Raw genomic sequence first — 9,848 nt, 5'->3', positions numbered from 1 at the left:
TGGAGCTCATTACTTTATATTACCAGCAAGCCGATGAATTAGATACAGCCTTTCTCCATTTCTCAGTTGAGGCAACTGAGATTTGGAGCAAGAACTCGTACCCCAAAGCCCAGGCTCTTTCCAGAACCATGCAGCTTCTCATGTGCCAGGCTCCTCATCTGTAAACTGGAAGAAAGGGTCTTTTCGTGAGGCAATTAAAGGAAGCGATAGACACACTTGGTACCAGGATCGGATCGTAGGAGGGGAGCTTTAAGAAATCACAGCTGAATTTACCTGCCACCCAGAGCTGACCATGGCTTGAGTGTCACAAAGGTTTTGACCCCTGAGGTCGGTCAGTCCCCAGCAGGTGAGAGATGCGTCAGCTCATCCTCCAGCGAGCGCTCTGGGCAGCTACTCCACGCCAAGCACTATGCTTGTTCCTCACCCCCACCCCATGGACATTTCTGCCATGGGTGGTGGGCAGACAGGATCCTGACAGGAGACAAAGGGCATTCCAGGGGAGGCAGGGAGCCTGGGCAGCTCATTGGACCTGGAGAGGCCAGTGCAGCCAGAAGGTTTTCAGAGCAGGGAGTGGCAGGAGGGCCAGTGATGCTGAAGGCCATGAGTAAGAACCAGGACCGAGAATTCTGGTTCATCTTCAGGTGATGGGGAACAGCGGGACCCTCCCATGTGGCCTGGGTCCAGCCATGTGTGGGTGCCAGCCTGGAGGGCAGCAGGTGATCAAGGGGCCCAGGAGCTTCTGCGCCGCCAGGCAGCCCTGCTAATTCTGGCTTCCAGTGGTGAGGGGGTAGGCGAGGGGCCCACTGGCCTTGCAGGGGTTAAGCTGCCCACCCTGCAGTCTAGACCTGAGCGATTGTGCTGCTGAACAAGGGCCGGACATGGGAGCAGGAAGCTGGAGGGGCCATGCTTATTTTCTCCCATAGCTGGATGACTCACAGCTCTGCTGCTGCCTCGGGGATACACAGTGGACACACTGGCCACCAGCTCAGGGAAAAAAATCTTGAGCCCCCCGCCCATGGGATCCATCCCTTACTACTTCCATCACCTCTCTGCACCCCCTCGGCACCCTTGAAGCTACTAAAAGAATTCCCATTTGACAGACAGGACCACGGAGTCTGAGAGAAGCTGAGCAGCCAGTCCAAGGTCACACAGCTACTATGAGGTGAAAGCAGGATGTGAATAAGGCCAGCCCCTTCTGACCCCACTGCCCTGTCACGCTCCATAGGGAAGCCTGGAGAGGGGAGAAGCCGGGGAGGATTGAACCTGACAGTTCAAGCCACAGAAACAGGCACCAGGATGAGCCAGGAGCCCAATGATCCTGGGGGAGGAATGTTCTAGGAGACAACTGCTGCCCTCAGTAGCTTGGCTTCTGGCTGGAGAGATACTGACAAGCCCATCGTAACCCAGATCCAAGCTGATGTTGGGTGGAGAAATCACGGAAGACTCCCTGGAGGAAAAGCAGGAGCCCCAGAGGATGCTGGGAGGTCTTGGGTCTGCTCTCTGAGCTTCAGTCTTCTAATTTCTCTAGGGCAAGGGATGGACCACATGGTCTCTAAACTCATTCAGGGACCTCCAGATTGTCTGCCACAGCATAATGATCAGATTCTGGCAGGTGCAGACACTGGGAGGAGGGGGAAGTAGGGCCCATGGGGCTGGGCCAGGAAGGCAGTGAATGAGATTTCCTTCTAGAGGAGAACAGACAGGAGCAGGAGGTGGGCCCAGGGCAGAACCAGGAAATGAGGTCAGGTGTGAGTCGGCCAGTCAAGCTCACAGCTGCCAGGCCAGGCTAAGTGGGTAGGTGAGGGTTGAGACACCCACACATTTACTAAGCACCTACTGTGTGCTGGGCTTTGTACCCATGATCTCATTCAATCCTCCATTAGAGATGAGGAAGCTAGAGCTCAGAGAGGGCAAGGAATGGGCCTAAGGCCACACAGCTTATGAGCAAACAGGCAAGTGTGTGGGACTTGTTGCCGCCAATGACTGCCTCAGAGCCCCAGGCAAAGTCAGAAAGCCCAGAGGAGGCTGGAAAAGGCTCTCCCAAGGGTGGGTTTTCTCTCCTTCAAGCTTTGAGCTGCCGCATTAGGAGATAAGGGAATGACCCAGAGACCCCAGGACAAATTTGTTTCAAATCGCACACTAGGTCTGGTGAATTGGTTGTATCTAGCTCAAAGACTGTATCGAGGATTCAGGGGCTGAGTTCAAGTTCGGTGGGAACAAACACTGTAACTGATTAGTGATGTCTGCCATGAGTATGTGAATGGCAACCCATGATCTCTGTTTTGCCAGCCCTACCTTCGGAAGCCCCCTGCACACGGGTGTATGTTCATCAGGGGCCCATAAGAAGGATAATCTGACTGTCCTCAAAGGATCAAAATCCTAATGGTGGTGTGTCTGACAAAGTGATGGGCCATTAGAGACGCTGTATGGTGACAGGAGGAGCTTCTCTGAGTTATATCAACCACTGTATGTGCTCTGACCACCCAAGGTGTTGTAGGCAGATTTGTGCAGATTTGTTTTAAATCCTCTGAGGAAGGAGGGAAGGAGTGCAAGATCAGAGCTGGAGACCGAGGCAGGCTGACAGACAGCAGTAGGGACACCGACACCTCAAGGTCCTCCGGGCCTTGAGTTCCCGCAGCTGGATGCCGGGATGAAGTGGATGCCTGGTCAGAGACACTCGCGCCCGCAGGCAGAGGCTGGGCTGGAGCGGGAGCCAATCAGAAGACCTTGTGGGGGGTACAGACTGGGGCTTGAAAAGAAGCAGAGCGTTCACCCAGGGGCCACAGCAAGGAAGGGCATTCGGGCAGAGGGAACAGCCTGGGCATTCCATAAACGTCCAGTTCTCCTCGAGGCTGGGTGGGGCAGGGAGGTGAGGGAGAGGAGAGCCAGAGGGGTGGGCAGGGACACTCCGTGCTGGGTCTTGAATGCTGGCTCAGGAGCTAGGCTTCATCCTGCAGGGTGTGGGGAGCCAGGGAGGAGCGGTCAGCAGGGGAGCAGCGTGGGCAGCTCTAAGGGGAGCCGAGGGAGGGAGGCTGTTGGCAGAACCCGAGGGGAGAGGATCGGGTCTGGGACCCGCAAGAGCAGGTCACAGGGCTGAACGGAGCCCCAAACCAGGATAAAGCCCCAAGGGGCCAGCTCATAGCTGCCCGGCCCCAAGGCTCCCGGGGACTCACCCTTCCTCCTCCCAGTGCGGCGATCCCTGAACGAGTTTGGGGGTCACTGGCTCCAACCTCGACCCCAGACTGAGGCTCGAGGTGTGGAGTGGGAGGGCGGTGGGAGAGCCGCCCAGGGCCACACAGGGGGCAGGGGCTCTAGCGCCCTCACCCCGACCCCTGCAGGTTCTGGGCCTCTCCTCCCACCTCCTGGCCCCTCATCCCTGACCCAGGGCCTCTGGGCTGCAGCCCAGAGCCTGCAGGAGGCTGGGCTGGGACTGAGCGTCCAGTCCACCCTCCGCGGCTTTGCCTGGGGCTGGGCTCTGCTCTCAGGTCTTGTTCTAGCTGCTGGCGGGCGTGCTGGGCGGGAGAGGGGCCAGCCCGGCAGAGAGGAGACTCTTCGGGGGACAGGGGTGTGTGCTTGTGTAGGCAGCACGTTTGTGTGTCCATGTAGCCTGAGGATGTCATGTGTGTATCCCTGACCTGGAGTCTTCCTCTACCCCACCCCCAAGGGCCCTCCAGTCTGTTCAATAAACGCCCAGACTTAGCCCCTGAAACCTGAGGCTTGAACAGGGTCGGGGCAGAACCATCCCGGCCGGGGGCGTTTGCCAGGCTGCCCGCTGAGCAGCTCCCAGCTGGTCCAGGCTTCCGAGGGTCCATTTAACTACAAAAGGAGGAGCCCCAACCCACCCCGCTTCCATCTCCCTCTGGGTCGCCCTGGCTCCTTCTTTTAAAGAGCACAGGGCTGAGCGGACCTCACAGCCCCTTTGAGGCCAAACGCCAGTGACAGAGGGGGTCCACAAAGAGAAACAGACCAAAGGGAGTTGTTCCTACTGTCTCACAGCAGATCAGAGAGAGGCAGGATTCACTGCTGGGCTGAGACCCTCCGAGAAATCAGGGCCCTCCCCTCTCTGCCCTCTCCCATCTTCCTCTACGCCTCCATCAAAGCACCACAATTTGAAACTGTGTTTTTTATCAAGTGGTTAATGTCTCTACACAAGGGTGCAGCCTCTATAGGCTCCCCACTTGTAGTTCAGTACCTGGCACATAGTAGGTGCTCAATAAATGTTTGTTGAATGACTGTATAACCTCCAGGCTCTAGAGAGGGCTTCAGAGAAGTGGTGACATGTGACCTAAGTCCAGGCAGAGGTGAGAGAACGGCAAGTGCAAAGGCCAGAAGCTGTGACCAGGCCTGGTGGGTGTTACCATCCCACAGGCTGGGGCTCCTCTTCGAGGCTCACCAAGCCAACACCCCCCCCCTTTTTTTTTTAATTTTTAAATTTATTTATTTTGGCTGCACTGCACAGCATGCGGGATCCTAGTTCCCCCAACCAGGGACTGAACCAACGCCCCCTGCAGTGGAAGCGCGGAGTCCCAACCACTGGACAGCACCCTTGAGACCCAGACAGGGAACTGGAGAGGAGCGGAGGCACACAACCTCTCCAGCCCCCGCCAGCGTGGCTCAGCCTTCAGAGCCACCCCCAGTCCTCAGGCCCAACCCAGGCATCTAGGTTCTGAGCTCAGTGGTCCCACCCACTGTGGACACAGACCCAAACCCAGGAGTCCTCCAAGGCCTTGCCCTCTGAGCCGGCATGACTGAGCCCAGCCATCCCCCAGGTGCTCCGAGGTTCCTCCGCCCCTCCTCCTGGGCTCCATGCCCATGACCAGGGGCCCGGGCCACACACTCTGTCCTCTCATTTTGGGCTCCCTGGACCTTCCGAGACTGACCGAGGGCACAGAGGGCCCACCCTCATCCATCAGTCCATTGGGAGCTGCCCCCAAAAGCCTCTAACACAGCTCCAGGGACCGAGCATCATCACGGATCCTGGGTAACAGGGACACGGGCCAGCACCTGGCCTCTGGGTGCCCAGCAGGCACATCTGAGCTGCCGAGCGGGTCCCCTCTCCCCCACGTCTGTTGTCAGGAAAGGCCCCGGGGCTACTCAGCTGGGCATTTCTGAGCACAGAAATCAATTCCAAGATCCTCAGGCCCACTACACATCTGTGGTACCACAAACCCACCCAGCAGCGGCCTGATCTCTCCAAAAACTTGGTGAGAGCAACCAAGAGACGTGACTCCTACTTATAGGAAAGTAAAGGGCTAAAATAAACCTGACCCCAACTGTGCTCTGACCACACCTCCAGAGGTGTGGCCAAGGGAAATTCTGTTTCCAGCTGTGGGTCCAGCAAATCCTGCCGGCTGACTTCCTCTCCAACAGCAGGAGGAGGAATGATTTTTCGACAAAACCCTTCCTCTCGGCCCCCATTTATGAGGACAAATTTCTAACACAAAAGGCAAAAGACACAAATAAACATGGCTTTGCAGATGGAAAAGTCCCTCAGGACCCTCTGAGATTGGGTGTAGAAGGAGCCCAGGATTTAGAAAAAGATAAATCTGGGTGAGGGTTCCAGATCTACCACTTACGAGGTGTTTGTGTCTGAGCCTCAGTTCCTTCCTCTGTGAAATGGGGATGATAATTCCTACATCCTGAGGACAGTGTGAAAACTAAATGAGATTTCACCTATGAAAGCCAAACATGGAGAACAGCTGCTTATTATTACTATTATTACTACCATTATTATTATTATTACATGTTAATGTCACGGCAGAAATAGAGAGAGAGTGGCATGATGGAAAGGCACTATTCGGGGTGAAAGGCAGCCTAAGTTCAAATCCTGGCTCAACGCGAGGATTCATACGTGCTTGGTTTTATTCTTAGCTACTTTTTTGGCCATGTTACAAATGTTTTTTTTAATTCAGGCCTGAAAACAACCCTGAGAGGTAGACACTAGTGTTCCCATTGTACAGATGATGAGACTGAGCCTCAGAGAGGTAAAGAGTCTCGCACATGGTCACAGAGCAGCAAAGCAGCACAACTGACATTCTCTAAACCACAGAGCCTGCGATCACGACCGTCACCCTGCTCTGTGTGAACCCAAAGAGGAGAGAGCCGTGTGTCAGATGTGGCTGGGCCTCGGGGAAAAGGGAAGATGTAGACAGGGCAGGTAGAAAGCCGCTCTCCGGGAAGGGAAGGAAGCTGTGATTTGAGCCCAGCCATGGGACCTGGGTGTCAACCCTGGGACCAGCCCCAGGCAGTGCTGCAGTGGAAGATGCCCAGGGATGCATGAGATGCAAGGTGAGGACCAGGGACGGCTCCCCAGAGGAGGACATTTGGGCTCAACCCTGGATGACAAGTTCACGAGACAGAGAAAGAAGAAAGACCTATGGGGCTGTCCTGGGCCACTTCTCCTCCCTCGCTACCTGCCCTCCTTCATGTTCCAGCCTCACAGTTTGAGCACCAGCCATGTGAAGGGACCGTCTGTAAGCTGCTCCAGCCCCACCTTCTCCCGCACTCCAGGCCAGGTCTCCGGCAGCTGCTGGCCATGGCCACAGAGATGTTTCATAGCAACTCCAACCTGACACAGCTCACACAGACCTTTTGGTACCACTACCCGTCTTCCGAATCTCAGCAAAGCCCTGCCCCCGCCAACTGCTCAGGCCGAAGACTCGAGAGCCAGCCTAGATTCCTCTCCATCCCTCACCCCCTACATTCCATTCACAGCAAGTCCTGTTAACTCCACCTCGAAAACACATCCCATGGCCACGCACCGCTACGCCTGGTCTGGGCCACCATCAACTCTCGCCTGGATGACAGTGACCTCCCCTGCTGGTCTCCCCTCTCCCAGCCCGTCTCCTCACCTCAGCCAGGGATCTCTTCAAATCAGATCACATCACCTTCCCTCGTGCTTAGGAAAAAGCTCTCTCTAGGCTGCCCTGTACAACCCAACTGCATTCGTTTCCTCCAGCTGCTGTAACAAACCACCCCAAAGGTGGCTGGCTTGAAACAACACAAATTTATTTATTTATTATAGTTCTGGAGGTCTGAAGTCCAAAATGGGTTTCGGTGGGTGAGAATCAGGACTGTTTCCTTCTGGAGCCTCTAGGGGAGAATCTATTTCCGTGCCTTTTTTGACTTCCAGAGGCCGCCCCCATTCCTTGGCCTAGGGCCCCGCAGCACTCCAACCTCTGTTTCCATCATCACATCTCCATTTTCCTGATTCTGACCCTCCTGCCTTCATCTTTTAAGGACCCTGTGATTGTACTGGGTCTATCCACATAGTCCAGGATAATCTCCCTATTTCAAGATCCTTAACTTAATCCTATCTGCTAAAAGTCCTTTGCCATGGAAGGTAATATTCACAGGTTCCAGGGATGAAGATGTGGACATCTTTGGGGGGCTATCATTCAGCCTACCACCCCGACCTGGTCACCTCTTCTGGAGCCCCCATTGTTCATCTGACCCAAGGGCCTTCTTTTGGTTCTTCAAACAAACGAACCATTTTTCTACCTCAGGGACTTTGCACGTGCTGATCCTTCTGTCTGGAATTCCCTCCCTTCCCCTGCCATTCCTAGGGCTGACACTCCGATGTTGGCATGAGTATCATCTCTCTGAAAGGCCTCCCTTGGCCTTGAAGTCTCAGCCAGCTGCCCCCTCGTCCTCTGCTGTGGCCCCCAGTGTAATTCCCTGAGAGCCTCTGATCAGCAGCTGATGCTTTTCCTCATGTACTTATTTTCCTGGAATTCCCACGACAGCGTGCACTCCCCGAGGACAGGTCCTGTCTGTCCCGCTCACTGCTGCACCCCAAAGCCTAGCACACAGTAGATGCTCAATACGCATCCGCTCAGGGCGCGGCCTCATATCTTGTCCTGCCCAGGGGCCTGAGAACTTCTCTCTCCCCATTTCTCAGTTTCACTTCTATTTGTTTTACTTTTTCATTTTTTGAGTCACTTCTCACTTGAGGGAGGAAGAAGGGAGCAAGACATGCAGTTCCTTTCGAGGCAAAGAAGGAAATGACCCACCGGGCCTGAGCCCAGCGAGGCTGGCCAGGGGTCACAGCTGCCGCCTCCCCTGAGTCAGGACCAGCTTCCTGGCAGAACTCTCTGCTCCCTGAGCCTTTGTTCACTGCCTTCCTCCTGCCCAGAGCAGCTGCCCTTTTCACAGCCCACCTCAAAGGGCACCAGGTCTCCTCCAGTCTGACCACTTCATTGAGGACTGAGGGAACGGGGACCGGAAGCCTTCCCAGGCACATGGCAACTGCGTTCCGGGCCCTGCTGGAATGCTCTGTCCCAGCAAACCCTGCGAGCCCACTTCTGCCTGGGCCAGCAGCAGGGGGCCACAGGGATGCTGGATGCTAAGCTCAGCAGGCCCAGAGGCCAGTCTGCACACACACCCTGGGCCCTCACTGAGGACAGCCTGGCGCCAGTGTCTCAGAGGAAATGTTACTAGAGTTTAGAAACCTACTGTGCTGTGCAGAATCCAGCTTCTCCCTGCAGCCAGGGCGGGGGACAGCCAGGGAGGGGGCCTCCCATTCAGCACCCAGTGGGTCCTTGCCTCTCTCCAGGCAGGGGCCATGATTCTGATTCCCACTCCCACCCGCCAGCCTTCTTCCTCTGAACCATCCCAGGAGCCACAGGTCAGTGACACAGAGACCAGCAAGGGTAGACTGATGGGGTCAAGGGCTGAGAGGGCACAGTGACAGCCGAGGTCCCAGTCTCTACCCACCCTGGGGCAGTGAGACAAGCCCTCTTCCTTCTGGAATTCAGGATGAAGCCGGGCCCTGATCTCTGGGTGACCCCAGATCCCCATCCAGGTTGATCCCACGTCCCAAGGGCTGCCTTCATGGGGGCAATCACATGGGGTCTTGCGCTTAAAAGGACCCCATGCTGGGTTTCATGTTCTTCTCTCTCTGTCCTGAAATTCTTAGTAACTTTTGAGAAAAGGACCCCATGTTTCCATTCTATACTACGCCCCACAAACTATGAAGCTGGTCCTGTGAGCCCAGCCTCTCTACCCACCACCCCATCCCACCCCTGTTCTCGTGACAGCTCCTAAGCTAATCACCAACTGTGAGCTCTGCGTCTGGTGAGGGCCTGGCCGACATTTGGGTTTCTTAAGAGCCTTCTAAAGACAACATCAAAGTAACACTGCCACAGGGGCTCTCGGACTAACCGGGAGGCATGTTTGTTCAGAGGAGTCTTTAAATACCACCACACAGCAGCTGCTAGGTCAAGAGAGGGCAGTAGGAAGAAGCATGAACTTTGGGGCCAGGCCGACTTGGTTTGAGTTTGACTCTGAGGCTTCCCGTCTGGGTGATCTCAGAAACATTACCGTTAACCTCTCTCTTCCTCCGCTCATCTATAAAGTGAGGGCTACAATTATACCCACCTTGAGGCTTACTGGGAGGATTAAGTGCAATAACACGTATAAAGTGCTTGGAAGAGTGTCAGGCATTCAACAGTTATTGATATTTATTTTTTGGTACTTATTATACTTATTGATGACACTTTCTGATAAATGTCAGCTGTTGAGGTCAGACACCTGGGCTTTATTCTCAGCCCCACCATTTACTCCACCGTGAACTTAACTTCTCTGTGCCTCGGTTTCCCCGTTTGTAAAATCCAAGCTGGGTGTCCACCGCACAAGGCTTTGGGAGCTACCATCCATGTCAGCATTGCTCTCTCCTCCAGGAAACCTTGCCTACAGCTCTCCTCTAGCCTCCCCTGTCGCCCATGCTTGCTTGCCCAATAGCACATGTGACCCTTAAGTAGGAATTGTTTCTGTGTCTGGCTTCCCCTCCCAGACTAGGAGCTCTGTGGGGGCAGGAAGAGGGTGTGGTTCTGCTAGTCTGAGCAGAG

The sequence above is a fragment of the Hyperoodon ampullatus genome (genome assembly GCF_949752795.1).
Source record: "Hyperoodon ampullatus genome assembly, chromosome: 18".
NCBI lineage: Eukaryota > Metazoa > Chordata > Mammalia > Artiodactyla > Ziphiidae > Hyperoodon > Hyperoodon ampullatus.
This window is presented reverse-complemented; position numbering follows the sequence as displayed.